At 44.9% G+C, this 27,340-nt stretch overlaps 1 protein-coding gene across 4 annotated transcripts in view; it reads left to right on the top strand.

Moving 5' to 3' along the window:
* The window catches only part of PTPN12 (protein tyrosine phosphatase non-receptor type 12), an 820,244-nt gene that overhangs the window by 464,618 nt on the left and 328,286 nt on the right, over positions 1–27,340 (top strand). The window lies entirely within an intron of this gene.

Below are 27,340 nucleotides of genomic sequence, written 5' to 3'. Positions count from 1 at the left end.
AGAAGTTCCATTTGACACCTACCCAGCTGCTCCAGTACATCGGAGCAGTGCTCGACACATCCCCTGGGCAGTGTTTCCCTCCCAGGTGAGGGCTCATCACCTTCTGCAGATGTTGGACAAGTTTCAACATGCCCAGACTCTCCCGGCGTTTGAGTTCTTAAGGTTGCTCGGCCTCATGGCATCCTGCATTTTACTCGTGCCAGAGGACAGGCTGTGGATGAGATCTGCAGTGGGCACTCAAGATGCAGTGGTCACAGTTCTCCGGCAGGATGTCGGACCCTGTTCACATTCCGCCCTCGGTCGCCCAGGCCCTTCTGTGGTGGGCCGTCGAAGGAAATCTGTTCAAAGGGGCTCCGTTTTGGCAACAATGGCCAGAGGTGACGATAGTGACGGACGCATCCCTCACGGGTTGGGGAGCTCATGCCAACGAGCTGACAGTCGTTGGTCTCTGGTGTCCAGACTCCACATCAATATGTTAGAGCTGCGGGCTGTCAGGCTAGCCCTAAAGGCTTTTCTGCCGTCTGTGCGGGGGAAGAATGTCCTGATCATGACGACCAATACAGTGACCATGCACTACCTCCAACAAAAAGGGGGGCGGGGTCACTCCCACTGTGCAGGGAGGCAATGCTGCTCTGGTTCTGGGCCATCCAGCAGGAAATTTTCGAATTTGGCAGTTCATCTGGCCGGAGACGAAAATGCGGTGGCGGACGCTCTGAGCAAGCAGAGCACGGTCTTTCACGAGTGGGAGTTGGCTCAGGAAGTTCTTTTGGAGATATTTGCCCTTTGGGGACCCCCGCAAGTGGATCTCTTCGCCACCAGTGTCAACCGGAAGTGTGAAAGATTCTGCTTGCGGGAATTTCCTCCAAGAGGAGCCTTAGGGGACATGTTCGTAGTGGAGTGGTCCTTCCCACTGCTGTGTACGCGTTTCCTCCAGTCCCCGTCATTCTGCAGTTGTTGCGGAGGTTTGGTTCACGGATGATCCTCACTGCTACGGCATGGGCCAGGAGAGCATGGTACCCGGACCTTCTAGACCTGTCCATCTGCCCTCCACATTGTCTTCCCTACCGAGACGATCTGCTCTCACGGGAAGGGGGTCGAGTTCTCCATCCAGAGGTCAAGTCTCTAAGCCCTCATGCTTGGTATCTGACATGCTGAGATATAAGGATTGGGTCCTCCCTGAAGACGTGATGGAGGTGTTGCTTTCGGCCAGAAGGCCCGCAACAAAAGCACTGTACCGTTGCCGTTGGAAGACTTTTTGCGACTGGTGCAGGGTACAGAATGTGGAATTCCAATGTTTCATTCCTTTGGTTTTGTCTTTTTTGCTTTCTTTGGCCCACAAGGGTCTGAATGTGGGTACCAACAAGGGTTACCTGGCAGCGCTGTCCATATTTAAGCGCTCGTCTGAGGAATGTTCTTATTTTAAAATCCCATTGATATCTCAGTTTCTGGGTGCCGGGATGGGATTTGAATTTGGTTTTAAATTTCCTAATGGGAGCCACGTTTGAGCCCTTACATTCTTGTCCATTGTCTAGATGGATCATTTTGACGATCTCTGAATGCCATCGTTTGACGGGGAGGGACCCTGCTGTAGGCTTACAGGCCCATTCTACTAGGGGTATGGCTACCTCCACTTCACTGCAAAGGGGGGGGTACCGATTCGCAACATTTGCGATGCAGCCACATGGGCCTCTGTCCATACTTTTGTAAAACATTATTCCCTGGATTCTATCCATGGACAGGAGTTGGCCTTTTGCAAGGCAGTCCTCTATTCTGAAATTTGATTGGGCATTTTAAATGCTCTAAATTCTTTTCCCCCATCCTTGCTTTGGTACTGCTTAGGGAGTCTGTCAAAGATGTGGAATATGTCGGAGGACAGAATCCCCTCGAAGAACAAGTTACTTTCTTACGTGGTAACGTTCTTTCGATGGGATGTTGCTCTGACGTATTTCACATCGTACCCTCCCTACGTGCCCCTCTACAGAATTTCTTATGCGATTGCAGCTTTCGTTTCTGCAAGGCTTTCTGTAGTCATTCTGGCAGAAGATTGGTGCCACAGGTTCTGGGGGGAAAAAACTACAAACTAATTTGGCAAAACACAAGTTCAGAATGACACCATTTCAGGAAGTAATCCATCTGCTGGTGCAGGGGGATTACATGGCAACATTGGATATGAAAGATGCATTGCTTCATGTTTCAATGTTGCCAGCGCACAGAAAGTACCTAAGGTTCATGATGGAGGACAAGCACCATCAGACAAGGTCCTTCCCTTCGGCATTGCCTCAGCACCACGGTTGTTAACAAAAGTACCTGTGGTAGTAGCTGCTCACCTGTGCAGGCAGTCCACCCCAGTCTACCCTTACCTTGACTGGCTAATAACAGGGTATTCATATTGAACATGTCTAACAAACGCCCAAAAGACGGTAGATCTCTTATTCAGTCTAGGGTTCTCGATCAACTAGAAGAAGTCCAGCCTAGACCCCAGCCAAGTTGAGCAGTTTCTAGGGCTCTAATTCAGACCAAAGACAGTCTTGTTTTTCACTCCGAGAGGGTTCAAAAAATGCTGTTCCAGATCCCTCACTATGTGGCCAATTGCAAGGTGACTGCACGCAAAGCCATGCGACTGTTCAGGATGATGGCCTCCTGCATCCACCTAGTTCCTCACACATGTCAGCGCGTGCACCCGATGCAAGAGTGGCTCTCGAGCCAATGGTGTCAGGCCAGCTGACTGAGACGATAAAGTGGTTGTCTCGGCAGCCCTCATTCAGTCTCTGCAGTGGTGGTCCAGCAAAATCCCCTTGCAAGCGAACACCTTCACCACCCCCATGGTAGAAGCCTCTCTTACCATGGACACATCTCTCAGGGTTGGGGGGAGGGGGTGCTCACCTCCTTCATCAGACGGCGCACAGCGTGTGGTGTCCAGGGGCAGCAACCAACTACATAAACCTGTTGGAACTGCTAGCCGTGTTCAAAGCCCTGAAGGCATTCCAAACGGACCTCCAGGGAAGACGGTCCTCGTCCTCACAGACAGTAACACAGCCATGTGTTGCCTGAACAAACGGGGGGCACTCACTCTCCAGGGCTATTCAAACTGTCACAGAACATATGGAAATGGTCTCTCAAACACAAGATGTCCTTCTGTCACAACACATTCCACAGGAACCCAATCTTCTGGCAGACGTACTCAGCAGAGACTTCCACTACCCTTATAGAATGAGTGGTGATTACACAAAGACATTGTTCTCAACGTCTTTGCAGATTGGGGCTTCCCAGAAATGGACTTGTTCGCAACTCTGAAGAATGCACAATGCCCCTATTACGCCTCCAGGCACCCGCAGAACCACTCCAAGGGGAGTCGGCTCTGGATAACATGGTCAAGGAAATTTAGTGCACAGGTTGCACCAGGAACCAGTGACAATGATTCTGGTGGCTCTGATGTGGGCCTGCCAACCCTGTTTCTCATCTCATGGCAATGCCAGTCTACCCTCCAAGGAAGCTGGCATGCCCGTACAACATGCTGTCACAAGACAGGGTGGGGAACCGCTTAATCCATTCCTACAAACAACTTAGCAGCCTGGCTCCTGAGGTCATAGAGTTTGTGCACCTCCAACTCCCTCAAAGATGCATGGACATACTTGGGGAAGCACAAAAACCTAACACTAAACATTGCTACTCCAGGTAATGGAAACACTTTGTCATTTGGTGCAATGGCAAGGGCATCAATCCTGTTGAATGCACATCAACGCATATTGTCCTGTACCTAACTCGCCTACTAGATTAAGGCCTTGTTTTCAATTCCTTGAAAGTCCAACTTGCTGCACTTGCAGCATACACCATGTCCCAGAAGAAGGTTTTGTGGTGGAAAGTTCCAGTAAACAAGGCATTTATGGAGGTGGTAAAATGACTTCATCTCTCTATTTTCAACCCAGCTCCCGTATGGGACCTGAACATTGTACTCGCTAGACTAATGGGGCCTCCCTTTGAACCTATGCATAAGCCTAGCCTTAAAGCACTCGCCTACAACACTGCCTTCTTGATGGCAAGCAAATCAATAAGGAGAGTTAGTGAACTGGAGACCCTTTCAGTTCAAGACCTATTTGTCATGATTCGCATGGATAAGGTGGTTCTCCGCACTCGCCCACATTATGCACCTACATTTATTTCAAAGTTCCATGTGAACCAATCAATAGAACTACCCACCTTTTTTCCAAAACCGCACTAACATGGCAGAAAGAAGCCTCCACACACTTGGTCTGAGGAGAGCGGTGATCTATTATTTGGAGAAGACAAAATCACTAAGAAAGCCAAACCACCAGTTTTTCGTTTCCGTGGCAGCTGGCAGAGAAGGGAACCCTGTCTCTAAATCAGCTATTTCAAAGTGGATCGTAAACTGCATTACACTGTGCTACTCTTGCCAAGAGAGATCTGCCCTTCAAGCCTAGAGCGCACACTAATCTGGGCACAGGTGCTTCCATGGCATTCATTGTAAATTTGTAAAGCAGCAACCTAGAGTTTTGTACACACATTTACACAACACTACTGCCTAGATACACACTCTAGGTCTGATTCTTAGATGGGACAAGCGGTGCTACAACATCTCTTTGGTACTGATCCTTCACACATCCCACCACCATCTCTGCGTACCGCTCGCTAGTCTATGCACAGCATGTGATTCGAAGCAGATTAACAAGCATCAGAAGACATGCATTATTTACCGTAATAGCATTTCTGATGATTGTATTTGCTTAGATACACTTGCGCCCACCCTTCCTCCCCTCATGGAGTAGAAGGAACAAACATCTTACACATTCTCTCTCTGTACTCACTCACGTTGGTCAGAAGGCTCCCTCACGGCAGAAAAAACTCAGATCGGAGGGACCTTGACATGTGAGGGATTTTGGGTACACAAGTCATGGATATTATTAGTCACGCCCATGTCAACATCCCCTTTGGATCCTCGAAAGATGCAATACTCTGCGATTACCACTGGATGTCAGACTGTATGCACAGCATGTGAATCTAGCAGATACAATCAGAAATGCTATTATGGTAAGTAATGCATGTCATAGCAATCCAATAAGAGGCATTTATTTGGTTACATTAACAAGGAGCTTTCTAATCGAACATCCTTTGGGCAGGAAGGACCTGATTTTACAACATGCAAGGCCTATACAATTCCACATGGTTTAGCCATGTAACAAAGACCATGACTAACAGTGGATCTTTCAATTACAGATCCAGACCCAAAGCGCAGTACCCTATCAGATCTTGTGCTCTACTTTATGGGTAAGGTACTCGCAAGTTTATTCCACCAAGCCTCTAGAAGACAGATTGGCACTCGGGAACTGGGAACTTCAAACATGTACCCATCAACACAGCAGGTTTTGCATTTGCCTTTCCCACTATTTAACCCCACCGCCTTTTCTCTTACAGAGCCAAGTGTATCAAGGTCACCAGTAGTGACAGACAGGAGCTATACAAGACCACTTGCATTACAAGTAATAAGACCTGATTCTGCGCTACCATCCATGTGATCACTGTTCTGGTTCCCTGGCAGTAAAGCATGCCTTTATTAGCAATGTTGCATGTATTACTTTGTGTACCTGTGCTCCGGGTAGTGGCTAACATCATGGGTGTATAGTCTTATGGGCCATTGTATATGTGCCAACTAATCAACTTCTTGCCACATCAACTCACAACTTTGGCTTTGCTGTATCCGTGGCTCATGTACTTCCAGGGGCTTATTAGAAATAAAATGCTGCTGGCACACATGTGATTTTCTGGGTAATGGGACAGCAAGGAATCTTAGAATTTTATTCCATAGCCAAACACACCTTTTGTATATAGCAGGGGTCTGCAACCCGTGGCCCGCCATGTTTTGGACTAGGATCTATATAGTAGGCATTTATATTGCACAATTTCCCCGTTTGTGTGGCCTCAATGCACTTTGTGGTTGGAATGCCCTCGGGTACCGCAGTCCATGTATGTGAGATTCTGAGTTTACTTTAAGATGTGTGTGTGCTCATTCTGCCAGGTTAGGACTTGGGAGGGCTGGCTGGGCCCCAGTAAGCAACCCAGCGTTTGGTGTAAGGAAGGCATGTATTGGCAGTAAGACACACAAGTGACCACAGTTCAAGGGTGTTTATTGAACTTCGACACAGGTGAGATAAACGCATATCAAAACCTAAATCTACAGATGGGAGCCAGCTATGACCATCAAATAATAATGTAGTCCTAATGGAGTCGTGTCATATTAAAAGGGTCTATACTAAAAAACATATTGCCAATCCTTACTACTAATTTACAAATAATGTTGGGTGATTTTCATGAAAAAGAAAAGTGTTCACAAAATGAGAAGTGAAGATGTTCGGGCAGTTGGCCTCCCGTCCCCACGTTTTCAGCACGGGACAAGGCGGTTCATCCGAGTATAGCACTCTCTCTGGCTTCTGTGGCACAAGGGTACAGTTCCATTTTCACAGTTCAAGACCTGTGTCCAAGCCTCTTTACGTATTGCAAGTCTCTGGACTCAGAGGGCCTGTTATACAAAAGGAACACAAACGTTACTTTCCTGTTCCAATATTCAATTTGGGTGTTCACCATGGATCTCCCTCAGCCGGGCTCAGATCCCTTTCATTTACTCAATTAGTCTTCCTCAGCTGGGCTCGGACCATTTGTGATGTACTTGAAGCTATCGTAGACTTTCGAATGTGCAGTGTTTAGCTTGACACGTTGCATGACAACTTTGCTCTCAATGTAAATTTTTCTCACCTCTGCATCATACCCCAAAGACTTTTGAATGAGCACTCATGTGGTGCTTGACCACTCTGTGTATGATGGCTTTTCTTGGCCTCCCAAAGTTCAATTATAAAGGTCAACTATTCCTTTTGGTTTCCACTTATATCTGCATCGCTCTTTGCAGACGCCTCACACACTGTTCTCTTTGTACCATGTTGCCGCTTGAAAGCTTGGTTCAAAACACTAGCCGATCTGGTATCAGTCTCTGATTCACCAGCTGTGCTGTCTTTTCTGATGCTGCTTTGTTGTAGGAGCCCAAGCACAGTACCACAGCGGCAATCGCCGCTCCCCGCCTTAGTCATCGATGCAGGAGAGCCTCGGGTACTGCTAACATACTGTGTAGGTTTGATCAGCCTAAGTTCCTGTTCTTCGATTTCTTTCTTTCCAAGGCTCATGAAAGTAAAGCTCTTTAGATGTCACTGGTACTTCCCTCCTTGCGACTCTGGTCTTGCTGTCTTTCTCCTTGTATTAAAATCCCATATTTGAACTGCTGTTTCATCGTGGGGTTAGCCTCGCTCAGTGTGCTTTCGTGCTCTTCCTTTTAGCTGTGTGGGGAAGTGTGATGGAAGTCAGGTGTGTAATAATCTGTAACTGCCTGACCTTGCCTGTCTGTGGCGTTTGGTCATGTCAGGTATACGGCTTTGGTGTTTGTCCGTTGTCGCTCACAGTGAACTGTCCATGAGAAAGGGTTTGTGTCTGAGAGGGAGGTTGGGGGGTGGGGGGTGGTTCAATTGCTAGGTATCATACCTGGAAGGATGTGGAAAAGATGTTATTTGTAAGAGGATACTGCGTCACACCCTCTGGTGTCCCACTTCCACTCCCTGAGGACCCCTCATCAATGTGATCCTCACGCACTAGTCCACCTGCAGGAACTGGATCCAAAAGTGATGGCTGTGTCCTGGCCACTTGAATGACAGATCCCAGGGGACTAGCGGGTGAGACACCTTCAGGTTTCTCAAATCAGACACGTGGGCGGGTGATGTTGGTGGTTTGAGTGCTACTGCAGGACAATCAATGTGTGCCCAGGTAGACAGACCTTTATCACATAGGTTTTCTGTGTATACTAATGGCAGAGGTTTTGAGTTGTGTCGGGGGTTTTAGTGTGGACGGCTATGCAAGCTGCTAGACTGGATTTGACATAGTCATAGCTGCATTCTAGAGTGGTGCGATTTATACATACTTTGGATTAGACCGTTTTTTGGGTTCACAGTTTTTTCTTCTGTCGTTTTCTTAGGTCTTGCAAGACGATAGACTTGTTGTTAGTGCATCTTCTGGTGCGGTTAGCATACTACCTTTGGGGAGGAACTGTCTGGTGGCATTCTTGGAGTGCAATAGGAAATAAATTCAATCGATCTTGCTATCCATGGCCTAAGACAAATGGTATTGTTCCCGTCCCTAATGGAAAGAACAGTCCAAGTGCAGCTCTATTCGTACCTCCTAAAGCCCTTAAAGTGCATTCATGGCCAAAAGCCATGGTTGATCTGGCACATTTCCTCATTAGCCTCAATGAGATCTATGGGTTGAGACTTCTGAGTGCTTAGGTAGGACCCTTGATAATTAGGTTAGGACATCCAGTTTAGTGTGCAACAATAGCTCTCCCCAGTACAGACTGGTCCCGCCATTGTTGCCATCTCTAGTGGTTCGTCTGAACCAGGATTCTGTCTAGACACCTTTTTAAGTAGCCACATCCAAGGTGCATTCAGATTTACATGAGTTGTTTGGTAACCAGTTTGTGCCAGTGTTAGAATCAGTGGTGTGGACAGGGTTATTTGGGATGGGGGGGGGGAAATGAGCTTGGAGTATCGGGTGGGGATAATGTGTATGATCTGGTGGGTGGGGCGGGGAGAAGGCTAAGTTAATCATAGTGTGATGCTGTGAACTCTGCAGGCATCCGCAGTGGTTTGGAAGAGTAGGTGTTTTGTTGGGTTTGCGGCCAGTACTTCTGTGTGAGAGACTGCTTCAAGAAGAAGTGATCATTCACTGTGCTGGCTATGGAAGTTGTAGTCCAAACTATCTGGAGAGCCCAATGGAAGCAGACATCCGATATGTAGACTAATTTCAACTCCCCACTTGGATCACTCTGGCTGCCTTAGCAGAGCAGGCAGACTAGAGGGAGGTGGGGGTAAAACAGGAGAGCAGTAGAGAATTAAGAAACACGATTAACGAAGGAGCATTATCCACCAAATTATTCTGCAAATGCTAAAAGTACTCTCCTTAATAGACCATGTTAAAACATTGGAGTGTGAAAGTTCTCATAAGGTAATGGTAACAAAATAATTTGCTATGGGTAAGTCCCAGATTGAGTTCCAGGCTAGGTCATCTTTGCTAATGACTTGAAGGCATGCATGTACTTTTTCAACTAGAGTAAAAGTAAGCGAGCTGCCCTCAACACTAAACCTGGCAAGGTACAAGATTGAGGAATACAATTTTAACATGAGCAACTCTTTTATAGTTTCTTACAACTCCTGCTTCTTAGTTTCTCACTGTAGAGATCAGGGATTAAGGAGAATCAAGTTTCCTTTGATCTTGAGATCCTCCATCTTTGCTCCATTCGAATCTGCAACTTCTACTCTCGCAGTTAGTGCAACTAGTACTGTACCTTAACCTCCAGTCATTTCTCAAAATCCCTTGTGGTGAGCCGACCGACTTGAATACCTTTGTGGGTGAGCCACTGAGGACCTCTTCCCACAAGATGGTACCTAACACTTCTGGTCATCAGCCTCCTGCAGGAGCAGAAATCGCAGACTGCCAAGATTGGCTGCTCTTGCTACTTTCCCAATAATTTCAGTTACCCTCTAAATTCACCTTGCGATCACCGTACAATCCAGAAAAGGTGTGAATGTTGGTTGGTAGCCCCCAACGACCTTGATTGCTTTATTCAAACCTTCAATTTTATTCTTTGCTCCCTTGTCAATGTTTTCTTTCTCCAATTTATTGGGCAGTTGGTTAAAAACAAACCTTAAGAACCTTTCATGAATAAAATACATTTGTCAATATATACTAAAATATCTACATAATTCATACAGATGTCACCATCACTACATACCAAATAGCCTATAAAAATCAAACTACATAAATACAGCATTCTGCTCAGCCATCGGTCCATAAAATTGAATGACAATACTATACAACTAAAACCAGTTTTATATATATATATATATATCAATTATGCAATACATGTACAGGCAAACACATTCGTACACTACCTCCTTAATATCCATACTTCAATTCTGCAAACCCGATTTGTGATTACCTCCTATCATTAGTGTCGCCTCCTCTCAAACATAATACCCTGCACTTGTAATTACCAATGAGGTGGCCCCCATCAAAGTACTCCAAAATCGATCTGCTTGTAAATCCGCCATATGCAGGACCAATACATGGTAACCTTTTTCATATTGCAAGATTAGACTGACACTGTGTTAATATATGGCGATTAGATTCTACCTCTTGACAGCATAGTCTAGGCTCTTTCTTCATTAGGGTACTTTTGACCAACCGCCTATGTATTCGAAAGTAGGCAGAAAATTAGATTGCAGGCAACGGATAAACCTCTAACTTGTTATCACAGACTTGTCATAAAAGTACAAGGCTTACCCACTTCAAATCCCTGCCTACCATATTCCTGATATCGCTTTTTCTTACTAAGTTTGTTAATATTCTCCGACCTATCCCACACCTCTTCTGTTTAAGCAACACCCAATATCCAGAGGGATAGATTGTCGTTCAGGGATAGGTCAATATTAAAAAGATGAGCGAGAGCAGTCCTCCCAAGATCTAATATACATGGATATGTGCTTTCTAGTGGATATAAGCCCAATACTGTATTACTATTTGTAGCAAATGGCAGTGAGTTATAGCTTACTGTGTTTTAAAACCAGATAGATCGAATTGTTTGAAGGCCCAGTTCACAGCGTAGGGCTTCAGGTGGAACGGAACTGAACTCCACTAATTGATCTTAAATGTTTTCCCTCAATCTAATCTACCCATTCAACATATGGAACTGAAAGCAATTCTAGACATACGTCAGCCCTGCAATTATGTCAGAAGGCCTTCAATATCGTTTCTGCCCTGTCTAGCTATAAAACGTTTTACTGCTAACCATTTCCGCATATTAAGTTTATGGATAAATTCACCATAGCAGATAGGGTAGGCCTATTTTTAAGTAGAAAGTCCAAATAAATCTGACTATCTACAACTTCTAAAGTGGAATTATTTAATTCCCAAGTGTAAGTATTGTTTTCCCTTTTTGGCTTACTACCCACTATCATTATTTTGGTTTTTATTAATATTATAAGGGATTAACCGTTGCAAAGCTATAGAGCATTAATAGACTACTGTAGTCCAAATTGCTTAAAATCTAAAAGGGCTGTATCCTTGGCGTACATTACCCAAGAAATATGCTTGCCCCCAATCCGGGGGGGGGGGGGGGCTCTGGGGAGGAAGGGGGGTGTGGTCACCTCTTAAAGCATCATTCAGATCAGAGACATACAGGTTGAACAGCAGAGGTGGCAAAACGTACTCCTGCTTCAAACCTATATTAGTACTGACCTGGTGGGATGTAGTGCCCTCTTGATCTAATCTGACAACTACAGAAGTGTTAGTATATAATTCCTTAATAAAATGGAGAAGCCTGGCATCAAGTCCCCAATGATAAAATGTACTCCATAATGAAGGGTATTGAATGCCCTTGAAGTCAACAAAGGAAACCGTTTCCGCTTACTTAATATATGCTTCAGATGCCAAATAATGACGTAAGCAATTGCTATGTAAAGTGCTGTGCCCTCTCCTAAATCCTATCTGGAATGTTTTCAGACTTCCCCTTGCCTCTGCCCATTTAACTGTTTTAATATCAGTGAAGCAAATATCTTAGCGCTAGTGTCTGTAATGTCAATAACCTATAGTTGGAGGGATCTTCTGCTCCACCTTTCTTATAAACGGATATCAATCTAGACTCCCCCCAACAATTAGGTACTGTTCCCTATATCAATATTTGCTTAAACCATAATACCATATCTGCCCAAAAAGCAGGTTTTGATTTATAGATTGCATTAGGAATAGAATCAGGCCCTGAGGCTCTAGGGGATTTTAATTTCAAGATAACTTCTAGAATATCCTCTAGATCAAAACCTAATACGGTTGATATGTGAACTGGAATTGCATTCTCTATAATGCCTATAATATTACTGTCCTAAAATAATGATGTATTGTAACTAATCCAAACGTATTCTGCAATAGGTATCAATCATGCACTGATTGAGCAGCTAAATAGATCCTATAATAGGACCAAAACGTCCCATTAGCACGTAATAGATTGAATACAAACTTCCAATTACCGCAGTCAGCGAAACCTTGTGTAAGCCAATTTTTGTATCTAGTAGAACATAATAGTGCTCTCCGCTCAGCGCCACTGAAATCAGTTGCTTTGGCATCATTCACCCTATCCTTACAGTACACTTTTTCCATTCATGCATCACAGCATGAAAAATACTCCAGACTGCCCGTCCCCTACAATTTTTCACACAACTTGATTTCAGTATGGCAGAAAGTGATGACATGGTCTCACGCATTTCCCAATAATGATTGTGCAACCTAGTCTCTCCGCATGTATGGTGATGACATATGAATAAAGTGACTTTCACAATATTCTTATTGGACAAAGTTATCAGATTACCTTGATTATTAACATGGATACTTAAGCACACTTGTCTCTAACTAGATTTACGCAAAGCACTCATTGTACACATCCAATTTAACAGAGAATGGCCACTAGGTGTATTCGTAGTGAGAAAGACGGCACTAAAATAGGGCCATAAATCTTAACTTAGAAGACATAATCCAAACAAGAGTAAGATTTCCAAATCGTCCAAGTATACTCTATTGGTGTACCCTTTTGTGCCTTAGCATTAAGACAGGTCAGATCATAGCCTTTCAAACAATGACCCCATCAAGCATCTTTACAACCTTTGGCTGGTTGACATGTGGGTTACACAAAAGCATTAATACCGGAAAGAATGTGTTCAACCTTGTGTATTTCATAACAGAGATGCTCTTTATAATCACCAGTTAACGCCACAAAGCCAGAAGAAAATTGATCATACCAGATCAGAATTTCATATACCTTTTTATTTGTTACCAGGATCTGTTGGGATAGGTGAGAGTACATTTGGGGAGGTCAGGGCAGGCATGAAAGGCGTTGCTATAAATTAGGATATAGCGCTTATTCCAAGTCCTTCCTTCAAACGCCCTTCAGATTTGTGTAGCCGGATTACATATAATGTTAAAACCATCAATCTAAAAATCATTAATTTAACGAATTCTCCTGCAAAAGAAAGACCTCATTACCCACAAGCAATAAGAGACCACACAGGTTGTGTAAAAAGGGATTAAAAACTTGTGTGTTCCAAGAAGACCATTACCATGTCTTGATTCGTTCAGACGTTACAGTGCAAGAGTCCGGGATCCACTAATTCATTATGCTATGAGTATCCTTAGATATAATCGACGTTACCATAGTAGCTAATACTTTCGTTCTTTCAGAGGCCTGTAAATTCCGTTTATCACAGACACTTTTTCGTTTAGGGTTCTGCCTCCATTTCATCCTTCTCCACATTTTTCAAATGCTTACGACATACAGTTAACTGAAACCCCAAATTTCTCGGGTCTAAATGGTGTGAATTAAGTAAGGCAGTCGCTGTTGAGGAAACAAATTCCATTATGACCCAATTGGCCGCACTATTGTTTTTTGGAAGCTATGCACGTATTATATCCTCACTACTAATATTCCTAAAAGGGAATATTGTGAAAAAATTCCAATAATCTGACTAATATCCCTTTCTTCTAGCTTTGCCCATTTTGCCCAAATAAGAGCTTTATTTTGTGGACATTGCGCTTGACTGCCATTGATTTGAACAGAATGGATATTGGCTGGTCTGCAAGTAACATGACCGGCTACCACTCCAGTAACATCTGGTGCGTTCAACAGTCTGTCTTTGCCTTGGTTGTACCATAGGACCTTCATATGAATCTGTAATCATTAGCTAGATTATTAGCAGCACAAGATTGTATATTTGAATCAGCGGGGGTCTGTCGATCATCAACATATTTGGGACATTCAGGTTGCCCCCAAGTTACACCTTTAGTTGGACCCGGCTATAGCCACTTTTTGTTTTTTCTTTATTTAACTACATATCGTTAATAACTTTTTACACTATCCATCTAAAATTTCATGTACAAGTCAATTTACACTTCATTTTCACTGCAGAGAGAATTTGCAGTACAGTTACTCAATGCAAATCAGTACATTAAAAAATACATTAAAAACTGAGCCGGTGAAAAGAACTTTACCTGTTCTGTTAAGCTTGAATACAATCCATAGCATGCAGTCTTATTTCTCCATCTCAATTAAAACTTTTAAGAGAGCTTTCTAAACTCGAGCCCCAGGAGGATCAGCCCTTTGATTCCAGCATAACTTTTGCCCTGAGCGAGACATGATGCGCGGCAGAGACCATCATATTTGACTCTGCTGTAAAGAGTATAATCCAAAATTGGTCACGCTCACGCAACCTAAACTTGTCATAAGCTTTGTCACAGTTGCTGCTCAGATTTGGCAGAATGTCAAGATATGTCTTGTGGTTTCAATTTGCTGCCCACATATCTGGCAAAGGCGCTGCTCAAACGGGATACCCTGCCAAGCTCCCCTGACACCAAAGGCTGACAACATGTCTAGGTGCAATTGTAAGACAAAGTAAATCAAAACAGGAAAATGCCACGTGATTAAATGCTGCCTTGGGCCCTGGGAGGACCCCCCTTGCCCCCACCCCTTGTTGGGCATAATACACATGGTTATTCCCTCTAGGGACGCAACAGTCCGGATCCTATCATGGCTCCTACTTACAACGTCCAGTTTGCCAAAGAAAACCGGGACCTCATGCTCGGAGCAGCATGTCAAAGATATATCAGGCAATGAGCTTGTACAATGCTCCCCAGTTCCTTAAAGTCTACTGTGGGAATATCGATCAGCGGGGGCCACGCTAGAGTGCAGCAGCGCTAGGTACTTGTCTCCACCAAATCTTATGTAGCCACTTATCAAGAGGGCCACATAATTGTACTTGTCGAATGGACTCATCACTCAAGGCGTTAGTCACTTTAGTGTTCCCTGTTAATCACATAGCTCCTTTCCTACATTGTTCATTGACAATCTAGTACTTTGTACCGAGATACCTTGCAAGCTGTAAGTATATATGATAGTTTATTTATATAGCGCCTATACACAGTGTTTCAAAGCGCTTCAAGGCCAGGGAGGGAACATGGGGAAAATACAACGTTCTTACAGGCCATGAACAGTAAGGATGTGAAATTAACTATCATTCTCGGCCTGGTGACATTTCAGATCATGCAAGAGCTAAGACATAGATAAGGAGGGGAGTGGGAGAGTGGGAAGGAAATGGAGACTGGGAAGGAAATGGAGACTGACAGGTGACTACCGTACTAGACCTGACAACATCTCTGGTAGAGCCGGAGAAAAACAAAAGGTGAGGGGTGCAGAAAGGGAGGGGCTTAACAAAACAAGCGACTATTGTACTATGCCGGACAACGTTTCATATAGTGCTAGAGGGAGGGGGGTCGGTAAGCGGATAGAGCGACAGACTAGGTTGCTATCATACTAGGTCCAGGGACAATTCAGATAGAGTAAGTGCATAGAAGAAAGTAAGGGGAGGAGATGGGGAAAAGGGAGAGGTAAGGGGAGGGGAGAACAGAGTAAGCAGTCAAAGAGTGGAGAAGTAAGAGGGGAGAGCGAATACAATTGCAGAAGCCAGTAGTAACACACTTACACCTGCTCCCCAGCTGCAAAGGAGAAGAGGCTGGAGGGCTCCTTAAATAGGGAAAAGAGTGGCAAGCAGGAAGGCACCAGGTGGGCGGGGCTTGCTAAGTGGTGAAAAAGAGCGGCAACCAGGAAGGCACCAGGTGGGCGGGGATTAGGCCAGGTGACATTGATGTATGATAAATGAGAAGGTTCTGTTATCTTAGATTTGCTGCTAGATTGTGCAGATTTCTTAGGCGCATAAGGAAGCAGACAACCGCAGCACTTGGGTTTCCTTTTGAATTTTTTTCCTAACAGATGAACAAGGTTCTCTTCCTTGTCCATCTCCTCCTCATGTACTGTAAGCATTGAGGTATCAAACAGTATATCATTACTATTAATATAATCCTCCACGGTTTCTTGCTTTGTTATAAGGGCTATTGCATCAGGGATAGGACTTCCAACATAAAGTTCTTCCTCCACAATATTATGTGCTAACAATGCCCTTTCATGGTCCTAGTCTGATTGCTTAGTAGCTTCTTCATATGAGTAATATGGCATAAACGACTCAGGAAAGTATTAGCCATATGTGTGCAGAGTAGAAATAAAGCCCAATGGTGGCAGGCATCGCATTCAATAGAGATTGTGCATGCCCCTCTGTTACACCACGTACTCTGGCCAGTGAAACTGACTGCACGGAGTCATGAAAATCAGTCAATCTCAGCGGAAGAAGTAGAGAAAATAGAGGTTATCAATTGTTTATGGTCGGGAGTGGCTGACAATAGAGTGCCAATTATGTTATAGTTTGGAGAAGAATTCAAAGTTCTACTGGCTTGTCTCCAGTGAATTCCTGTGAAGACCTAAACATAAATTTAGCAGGGAATTATCGATGCAAGGTGAGAGTGCAGAAACCTTCTAAGTTGTTGCGGAGTGATTAGCATTTGGTGAATTAGGCAGACTAACTACGGCGAGATTCACAGCTTGTGAAGGTGCCCCAAAATACCCAGTTATTTTAGTTTGTGCTGCCAGACTGCCATCCTGTTTGTCCTTTTTTAGAAATGGAGCACCATATACTTGTATGTCTCACGCCGGGGAACTCTGAGCTCACTTACCTGCTCGCGAGCTAGCACTCTGCAGGCCATATTTCCGCACCTCGTTTGGCTTCATATTCAAGGTCAAGCTGGAACCGGTGAGTATAAAGACTGCAGCTCAAACACCATCAGAGCCCTGCTTCAATTCACATGCCAATAATGTATCCCAAAGCGATGCTGTGACTCAGCACCCAACTTCAGAGCTAAATCGTGTACTGCGGTACTTGATATTCCACCTTAGATCACCACTGCAGTTTGCGGTTCAGCGTTAAACTGGCACAGCTGAAAACAGCTCTACAAAATAGCTTCAGTCACTGTGCGACCCCCCCCCCTCAACAGGGGGCGAACAGAGTATTTCCCCTCAGTCAGACAAAAGTCTTGTAGTACCTGATGTATCGCGATGACCTCTGTAAGCACCCTGCCCGACTGGGGGTGTGTGATAGAAGCCTCAATCAACAAAGCTCTAACCCCTCACCAGCAATCCTAAAATCTTCCTGCTGTCTCTGAAATCTGCATTGGCCATCTGGTGCTTTTTAGGTCTCTGCAGTCACAAACACACCTGCTGATCTGCAAGCATTCACCCAGAAGTAGAGACCTTATGATTCGTCAAACCACACCAAGACGGGACGGCGTCTGGCCACTTCACACATCCACTGAACCACACACAAAATGCTAACTGAAAACCTTGGTAGCGCTCTCACCTCATCCCATCCTAGCTGCTCAACCAGTCCCCAGACTGCTTTTATAGAAGTCACAATCGCCACTATCCTCTGGGTTCATTTCTCGAGTTGGTGCCATTTCCCCCACAAGATGTATTCTCCCTGTGTGAGCATCACCCTTCCAATGTCAACTATGATGCTATATCCTTGGTGGGGAGATGATGGTTCAAATGGAGACTACAGCCTTTGTGGGAGATTTGGCCCCTCTCCCGCCAGCTTGCTCTGACGCTCTCTCCTCAGCGCTTTCCAACCCCCATGCATTGGCAACTGTTTTTCTTGGATTGAAGGAATTTGTTTTCCTTTGCAAACAACTTCTTTGAGGAACTTTTTTTTTGTGTTTCATTGCCCCTTTTGTGGTGCTTATCACATTTCTGAAGGACAGTTTGAAATAGACATTCATCTTTTTTCATCAGCAGAATCTTGAAGGTGTGACCGGAAATGTAATTCCAAAGCATTGCATTTTTTGTTTTTGCAGACTAGGGCAAGCATTTTTTTTTTTGTCGACTTTCAGATTGTGTCAAAGAAAACTGACTTACTTGTTTTACCAATGGAGGTTTATAAGCAAGTCTAACTACCTTTCCTTTCAGTTCATCTCTGCTATGCCATCCGTGGTCTTTCCTGGTCAAAAACCATGGTGGTAAAGAGCTTGGTTGCAATCATTTTTGTAATGCGAGGCTCTCCTTGCCTTTTTATGATCACATTTGGCTCCATCAATGGTTTTCGGGTAACCTGGCTATTAAATGGTATTTTGAGTGATCAGGATTGTGACACAAGATTTTTTTTTAATCATACCATGCTTGGAGAGCCTAACCTCCATCCCATTGGCAGTATCCATGCTGAGCATGGGTTGTGGCAGTTTTGTGGCAAAGAAGCGCTAGACCTGATGCAGGGCATCAGATAGCTGGTCTATGCACTTGCAGCAAGTGAAACCTCTTCTCTTGAGCATATGACAGGCTTGCTTTTAGTGATATTGTTGTGGGCCTATCAGAACGTGTGGGATTCTACCCCTGTTATCTTGGTGTAAGTGACCATTTAAAGTCATTAAATGTCCCTATAGCATTTTCACACTAAAACAAGCATTTGCACTTTTACTCCTAAAATAAAAGCGCATAGAATGCTTTGCCATTTCTGTTTAATTGTATTTATTCTTGTGTTAGGATAATGTGAGCATCAAAAATAGTATGTGCAAACTAAAAGCAATTTCCAATATAAGCAATAGTGTGTTTGAATGAAACCCTTGCATCCTACTATTCTCCCATTCACTTCTAGGAATCAAACTTTCAGCCAATCAATGTGCATAGTGTGATAAATATGATGATACCATCACTCTTTCCCCCGGAGGTAGCTTCACCTCATGTGGACAGGGGACGGCAGTCACTACCTGATCCTGAACCTGGGGGTGGCTATATGGGGGTAGGTGACCCTTGGAGGAATGGCATGGCCTTGTCAGCGGAAGTCTCATATCGGCCATTCCTTTTAGGGATGTACCCTCCTTTCCACATGCCTTACTGGCATATTTTAACACTCCATGTAACATTCCCTGACCCACTAGTTAAGCCTATAGCCAGTAGGAGGTATGGGGGTGGGGAGAGGACAAAAAGAAAGAAACCAAAGGGACATTGTGTGTTAAGATCTGGCCGGAGAGTATACCAGATCTTTTGAAAAGCAAGCTGATTTAACATTTTACAAAAATACTGAATACACATTTTAGAAAAATACTGCATGCAAGTCCTGGCATGAGAGTACACCAGGAAAAGACAAGTGTATACAAAGAACTGTAAAAGAGAATCCCAAGGAAGACCCATGCCTTTGGGGATTTTGAATTGCATTCGAATGAGGAGGAAAACCTGCCAGGATAGTATACCAGTGTCATAAATCAACCCGACTCTACCACTGATCAACAAACTATACATGTGGAACCATAAGCAGATACAAGTGGTAGGGTAACTCTGGATCCCTTGATACAGGAAACTGCTTGTATTTATGGAATTCAAAATGAGACCTTCCAAATGATGTCACTCTCTGACTGAATGTAACAAAGGAATCACTGGAAAGGGCGTGGAACAGGAACACAACCTATGGAAGGAGATGTATCCTGAATATCATATCCCAATCTATTAGTCTCTTATATTGAATGATTAATTCAAACCACCACTAACCTGTGAACGTTGACGAGCTTGAAAACGTCTGACAACAGAGCTCCAAGGTAACGCAAGAAACAAGGAAAAAGGAGGGAATTGTTAGTAAGGGGACTAATCCCGAACGGCATGAGGGTCACACTAGATACCGGGTTGGTGCACCACAGGTTAGCGTCCAGAGTCTAGTGCACTACTTTGCTTCTTGTAAACAAAAAATTAACTTGTCGGAAATAAGGTTCCCTGTAAACCAAAAGTAGAATGTCTTGTTACCAGTAATCAACTAAAATGATTTCTCCAAGTCTTTGCTAAGAAACAGCTGTAGTGATATGAAAGGTTCTTAATATCCACTATTGGCAAAAGTCATGACGTGTTGGTGGAGATACCCACTTGGAAAGAAAACAAAATACGGCTCAAGAGCTCAGAGGCGCCGCAGAGGAAGCCGTGTTTATAAATGTGGCGGGATGTTTTCAGATACAGCCGTTACGTGATAAGATCATACCCGAACTCCACAGCCCACGTGGATGTTTGGTTCCAGGGCAGTCGCTGATAAGCGACAGGGCAAGTTCCTCACACTCCTCTTCAGAAACGGCTGTAATCAGTCAAAGGCAGCCACTGGACGCACATGTGGCTGCGGACATCAAAGAATGCCACGTAACATGCGGCTGGGAACGGCTACTGACTCTTGCCGTCTGCTGGTACTCAGAATGCGGTAGGCAGGAAAATAGTACTCCAAATGGAAACTGAGCTCAGGGATGAAGCTGTGCATAGAAATACACAGAAAAATATGCGACGACGCAGGTTCAGGCTGCAGCATGAATTGAACTCTTATCAGAATCAGCGAATCAGCGAGTGGTTCCTCAAAGCTGCTTAACAGTGTAGCTGTGAAAGTCTTTCTAACGACGTGAATACAAAAATCATTTTCCAGGTAATGCATCAAAAAACCCATCTGGAAAAAGGTTTGGCGGTTCTGTGTGCATAACATGTCCTACGAGGATATGGTTCTACAGGACCAGGTGTAGCCAGTTTGACATGCATGGCAACCAGGTGTCTTGCGAGTCAGAGTTAACTTGAATGTGGACGGAAACCTGAGGAAGGGAGCAATTTCCCCAGGAGTGGATTACAACAAGAGGAAAGAGTTGTCCTCTTGAACTACATTTTGCACCTGTGCGCTGGTCGGTGAGTAATCCTCCTGGCTAGCCTTAGCCCCTGCCTCAGCCCCTAATTCCTGGAAATTCATCCGTGTTTAGAGTCCCTGACCTCCCTCCTGCATCCCGCGCTCCCTCTCCACTTCCTGATTCCCCTCATCCCGCCTCCTGAACCACACACTGTGCCCTGATAGGCCAGCAGGCCATGTGTATAGGCTGTTAGGGACCGTTCCAGGGCAGCCCTCTGCCCGGCAGCCCCATCGGCCAAGGACCCAGAGGCAAAGGACGGCTCCAACAAGACGGCCCCAGATCGTATCTGCAGGTATCCGAAGGAGAAGCAAGAAGCCAACAATAAGTAAGTGTGGCAAGGGTGGGGACTGAAGCAATTACTTCACACCATACTACCCTACCACTCAACCACGGAAGCTAAACTATTGTACCTCTTCCATCTGTGCTTTCATTGCATTTAAAACCCCCACCCAATAGCCTATCTGTGGTTTAACTGAATTTAGAAAGTCTGCCTAATAGCAGATCTTTAGTGCAGTTGCTTTTAGAAAGTCTGCCTAATTGCATATATGTGGTGTAATTGCATTTGAAAGTCTGCCTTATAGCATATCAGTGGTTTAGTTGCATTTGGAAATTCTGCCAAATAGCATATCTGTGGTTTAGTTGTGTTTAGAAAGTCCACCTAATAGCATATCTGTGGTTTAATTGCATTAATAAAATCTGCCTAATAGCAGATCTGTGATCTAGTTGCATTTAGAATGTCTGCCTAATACCTTATCAATGGTTTAGTTGCATTAGAAGGTCTGCATAATAGCATATCGGTGGTCTAGTTGCATTTAGAAAGTCGGCCTATTAGCATATATGTGGTCTAGTTGCATTCTGAAAGTCTAAATAGAAACTGCGATATAGTTGAATTTTAAAACTGGGATTAATCTCATCCTATGGTATAATTGAACTTAGAATATGTGAATAATATCACCCTGTGGTTTAGTTCAGCTTAAACTGTGAATAATCTCACCCGGTGGTATAGTTGAATTTAGTGTGAATTATCAGTAAAGATAGTACAGTTAATCATAGTGAGTGTGTACAATTAACATCTGGTGGTATAGTTGAAGTGGGAAGGTGTGAACAAAATCATCCAACGCCAACTATAACACAGTTCAAACTAATCCAAACCATGAGTCCACCCAACCCACCAAGGTCGGCCGAAAATGACCCCCTCGCCCCTGCCTCCCTTCCCGCCCGCCCGACCTCAAATCCCCTCTCCCCCAAACCATCCTGCACTCCACCACATCCCCTACCCATCCCCTATCCAAACACCAAACCGGAGGGGCACGATGGCGAGCCAACCATCCTAAAACCACTGCTTTTCCCATCCCCTCCTCTCACCCGCCTACTATCATCATACCCGCTCCCCCGACTAACGGCCCGCCTAGCCTCCCAAGCACACCCACCCCTGCTACCATCCACTCCCCTAATCAACACTCACCATCCTTCCCTTCCCTAAAAATTGCACGCCTCGCTCTGGCAAGAACAGTAGCTACCTCCTTTTCCCCCTCCGACCCCCCCATACCCTCTCACACACACCAACCGCAACAAAAACACTGAAGAGAAAACGTACTTGGTCTCCCTCAATCTCTCAGTACTCATCGCCACTCCTGTCTTGACCCTCCTCCTAATCTCGATCACCACCACCCTCGCCCCTGCCTCACCCTACCTGAAACCCCCTCTCCCTGGAATTCTCACCGACCGAAACGCCTAACCCCCCCACCTTCAAATCCTCTGACCCAAATCCAATCAACCCGTCACACGAGTCCAACCCCCCAAAACCCACCAACTCAACTGCCTGCCTACTCTTCCCATCGTCCACCAACTACCCCCTCTCGCTCCCTATTTTTCACCCTCTCCCCTCCCACCCCCCACCTCTGCAACTCCCTCATCATCTTCCTGTTCCGAAGTAAATTGCATCCTTTTTAATGCCTGATCTCTAGCAAAAAACAGACACAGGATCTTTGACCTCCTCGCATCTGACGAACTGGACCTGGTCTTTATCACGGAAACCTGGTTCTCTGATGACTTCGCCCCTATCGGCAATAAAGCCTTCCCCCAGACTACTCGCTCATCCCACTGAACCGTCCCTCTAGAGGAGGAGGAATACCAATCGTCTTCAGGTCTCACTTCCATGCCTCAATCATCGACAACCAGCCATCCATTCCTTCCTGCGAATCACTCCTCGTAAAACTATCCCTCCCCCTTCGTTCTCCCACAGCTTCCTAATCATCTACAGACCTCCTGGCTACGATAGACCATTCTCAAATAGCCTCTGCGACTCTATTGCCACCCTCCAACTAAACCATCCCACCCTCACCCTGCTAGGAGACTTCAACATATGGATTGACATCCCCACCAACCCTATGACCCATTGTCTGGTTGACGGCCTAGACGCGATTAACCTCCATACCAACATAAACGGGCAGACTCACTATAAAGGACACACACTTGATGCAATCTTCAGCTCCAAAAACCTGATACATTTAAACCCTTCCACCCCTACCATCTGGTCCGATCACTTCATTGTTTCTTTCGCAATTCGCTCACCCATCCCGCTCCCCTTACCCGAACCAGAACCTCTGAATATACACAAATGCTGGAAGAAACTAAAAATCTTCCCGACCTAGCCGATGCACTCCTTCAAGCTCCTCCCCCTACCCAATGAACTATTGATGCCTTTGACTCATGGCTCAACACCTCATTAATCCCGCTCACCCCCTTTTGCAAACCATCAGCTTGCCATGGCCTTTTTCCTAGATGTTTCACACCAGAACTGAAGACCACTAAACAGCTATATAAATCCCTAGAACGCAAATGGCGGAAAGACAAAACAGCCCTGAGCAGATCCACATTGGCCCGGCACCATCGCCACTAGAAGGCCGAAATCCGGAAAGCTAAAAAAGCCCATTTCAACTCCGAAATCCTAAACTGTAAAAACCCCAGCAAAGAAAGTCACAAAATCATCGCTGAATTCACCAAACCATCATGTACCACCACTTTTCCCACCCCCTCACAATCACTGTGCAACTCACTCTTGCTACTTTTACACCACAGCTCTCAAAAGAACAAACTCTCTAGCCAACAAACTAGCTCTCTTACACCCACCAGGCAATCCACCCACCCTACCTGCCATCCCACCGCCTGCGACTGATACCCAACCGACTTTCGACACCTTCATTCCAATATCAACTGACCAATTTCTGAAACTTCTCTCTGCCTGCAGACCATCCGGCTCCCCGCTGGACACGTGCCCAGCCACAACCCTCAAAGAAATGTTTGCATCTACCTGCGCAGGATAACACACAATTTTTCCCAACGTGTTCAAAACTGTTCATGTCAAGCCCCTTCTTAAAAAAAACAAAAAAACTTCCCTTGAGCCCAAAAACTACCGCCCCATCTCAAACACCAGGTTCCTTGCCAAACTCATTGACCGAACCGCCTACTCCCAACTAAATGCCTTTGTCGAAGCCAACAATCTCCTACACCCAGCTCAATCATGTTTCATAGCCCGACACGGAACCGAAACCACCATAACTTCAATCTGGGATGACCATAAAAACACTGATTCTGCGGGATGTGCTGCACTAATCCTTCTTGATCTATCCGCCGCCTTCGACACAATCAACCACTCAATCCTCCTTGATTGCCTCCACTCCCTGGGAATCCGTGCAAACGCTCTCAAATGGATAGCATCCTTCCTTGACAATACGAACCAAATAACCCTCCTCTCCACCTATGCTTCCCACGCCCGACCAGTCAACACTGGAGTCCACAATCAGCATGCCTATAAGCCCTCCTGTTTAACCTCTATATGTCCACCCTCCCACGAATACTCTGCTCGCACGATATCCTGTGCTACAACTATGCCGGTGACACAACTAACCCTAAAACTCCTGAATTTAAAACCCAACTGCAAACCTGGCCTCTCTTCCTGCCTCTTCGACATAGATCACTGGATGACCACAAACCACCTCTTGCTAAACCACTCCAAAACTAAAATCATGGTATGTGGCAACACTGAACTTCTTCTGCACCCACTCCCCTGGCCATCTGCCATAGGCAATTCCCTGACACCCTCAAATTCAGTAAAAAGCCTTGGATGCACCCTTGACTCAGACCTAACCCTCTTGCTCCAAGTCAACGTTGTCTCCAAGTCCTGCCACTACCACCTAAAAACTCTTAGGTGCATTTTTCCATACCTCTCCTTTCCCAACAGACTCTCTGTGGTTCAATCAATTATGTCAAGACTGGACTATGCCAACCCCCTCTACCTTGGAGTCCATGCGTACCAACTGACTAAACTACAAAGAGCACAAAATTCTGCTGCCAAACTGCTACTAACACTTGGCCCAAGAGATCACATCTCCCCAGCCCTCAAAACACTGCACTGGCTTCTGGTTGCCCGAAGGGTGACCTTCAAAACCTTATGCATCTCTCACTGAGCAATGCATAAAACAGGACCGCAATATCTTCAAGGTAAACTAAAACCCTACCACCCCCCACACTCTAAGATCAAGCTCTGCCGGCCTCCTAATCATACCAAAAACCAACTCAGTCAGGTTAGGTGGATCATCATTCTCAGTCCTGGCCCCCACTCTGTGGAACGCTCTTCCACCCCACATCTGACTAACCGAGGACCTCATGTCTTTCCGCAAATTACAGAAAACATGGCTCTTCCTTAAAATCGACTCTTAACTCAAACTCATTGACAGCAATCAATGACCTTACCACAAAGCTGCTTTATCATAAATAACAATCCAGCAGCATGATCCGAGCGAGAAATCAAAAACGAATAACCGCTAATGTAAATTAAAACAGATAAACTGAATAGAAAGAGTGAAGTGGATGAAAGCAGTGAAGTGGATGAAATTAAGGAAATGTGTGAAACAAATTAAATGGACGAGAGGAACAAAGTGGACGAGAGGATGGAAAGGAGGAGTACATGATACGGATGGAGTGCACGGAATAAATAGTGCATGGAACAGATAGACTGCATGAAATGACAGTGCATTGAATGAAAGTAACAAATCGAATAGATGAATCAAGTGCATGACATGGACGGAGTGCATGGGACGGATGGGGTGGGTGCGTGGGATGGATGGGGGTCAAGTAGAACACAGCAATACTATGACACATTCGGTATAGCTGTTCTCATACCAACACCTCCCACATATTCCCCATCATCCTAATAAACACATGGTTGCACACCCGCCAGCCTAGGCGTTCTCCTCAGGCCTAACGCAGCCAGATTCAGTCTATTATCACTCTGCCAGAACCAACACATACTCCTGACCTCCCAACCACCACAACTACCGCTAAGAAGCAGCTATCATACGAGTGCCACACCTGCTGCACACATCAGGTATACACACGCACCTTATGATTCTCTCTCCTGACTTGAACTATGGTTCCCGAGGGCGTTCAACCTACCAGCGCCTTGAGATCATACGAATGGTACATAAGGCGCTATATAAATGCAAAGTAATATAACATAACTTAACAAGGAACTTAGATTATTCTTTCGTTTTGAACTTTGCATTTCTCGGAGAGAAACCTGGAACTTGACCATTTGGAACTTTTGTGTTGATTTGAACATGTGTACACTTCAAGAAGCAGAGACAGTCCCCTTTGCACCGTAGAGTAAGTTTTTAGAGTGTGAGGGCCAGGATGGGATTTTGGTCACATGACATACATTTTAACACTGGACAGACCCTTAGTGTTGGTTTAGGTAGGGAAATGCCTTCTGGAATAGGGACAGTGAGGCATTTTAAAACCCCTTTTCATTTTAATAAGTCTATAACCAAAACCATGAGTCCTGTGTCTCATCTCATTCCTTGCTCTTCACAATAGCCAACTAAAATAAGATGGTGATCTGAAGAATGCATTCCACTCCAATTGGTGTTGCCGGAAAAGGATGCCATTCGTGTGAATTGCACACTTACTAAAGGGGAATAGCTAAAAACCGATCAGCCAAAGGCTGCTAAAAAGTGAGATAATCAGTACGAAGCCATGGTTAAAATATATACGAAAAACCATACCAATCCACCTGTTGGTTCCATTTCATCCATTGTACATCTCAATAAGACATCACCAGGGTGGTGGTCCTCTCCTGGCCACATCTTTAGTCCAGCTTGGTCCCAATGGAAAAAGGAGGGCTGACTTGCTCGCTTTGTATCCATGCTCGCCTGTATTCCACCCCCTGTACAGTGCATTAAGTAGGTTTGAAGTATGCCCTATTTCGTTGCATGAACTTTAGGTGCTTATCCTTGCTTTTGCTTGTAGTGGCAGAGCTTCCTGTCGAGACTTGTGCTACTAGCACAGCTGAAGTGAAATGCTGCTTCATGTCCGTCACTACAATGACACTACTACTTATACTATGGCAATATCTTGAAACAAAATATATAGAGGACATGCCTGCCACAGCTGTCTCAATGTGAAACTTTACATGAATGTGGCATTAGATTAGTTTTACGTTAGTCAAGGTTATGTCCTCTTCTGAATATAAAGAATGATGAGGTCAATGTACTTAGCATGGATTTGTTTGTTTAATCATTTTGCTTTTTCTCATAATGTGTTGCTGAAATCAAAGAGGCCT

Source organism: Ambystoma mexicanum, chromosome 12 (genome assembly GCF_040938575.1).
Source record: "Ambystoma mexicanum isolate Mex_15411 chromosome 12, UKY_AmexF1_1, whole genome shotgun sequence".
In the NCBI taxonomy this organism is placed as follows: domain Eukaryota; kingdom Metazoa; phylum Chordata; class Amphibia; order Caudata; family Ambystomatidae; genus Ambystoma; species Ambystoma mexicanum.
Note: the sequence above shows the minus strand (reverse complement) of the source record. Positions and strands in the feature narration are given on the sequence as shown.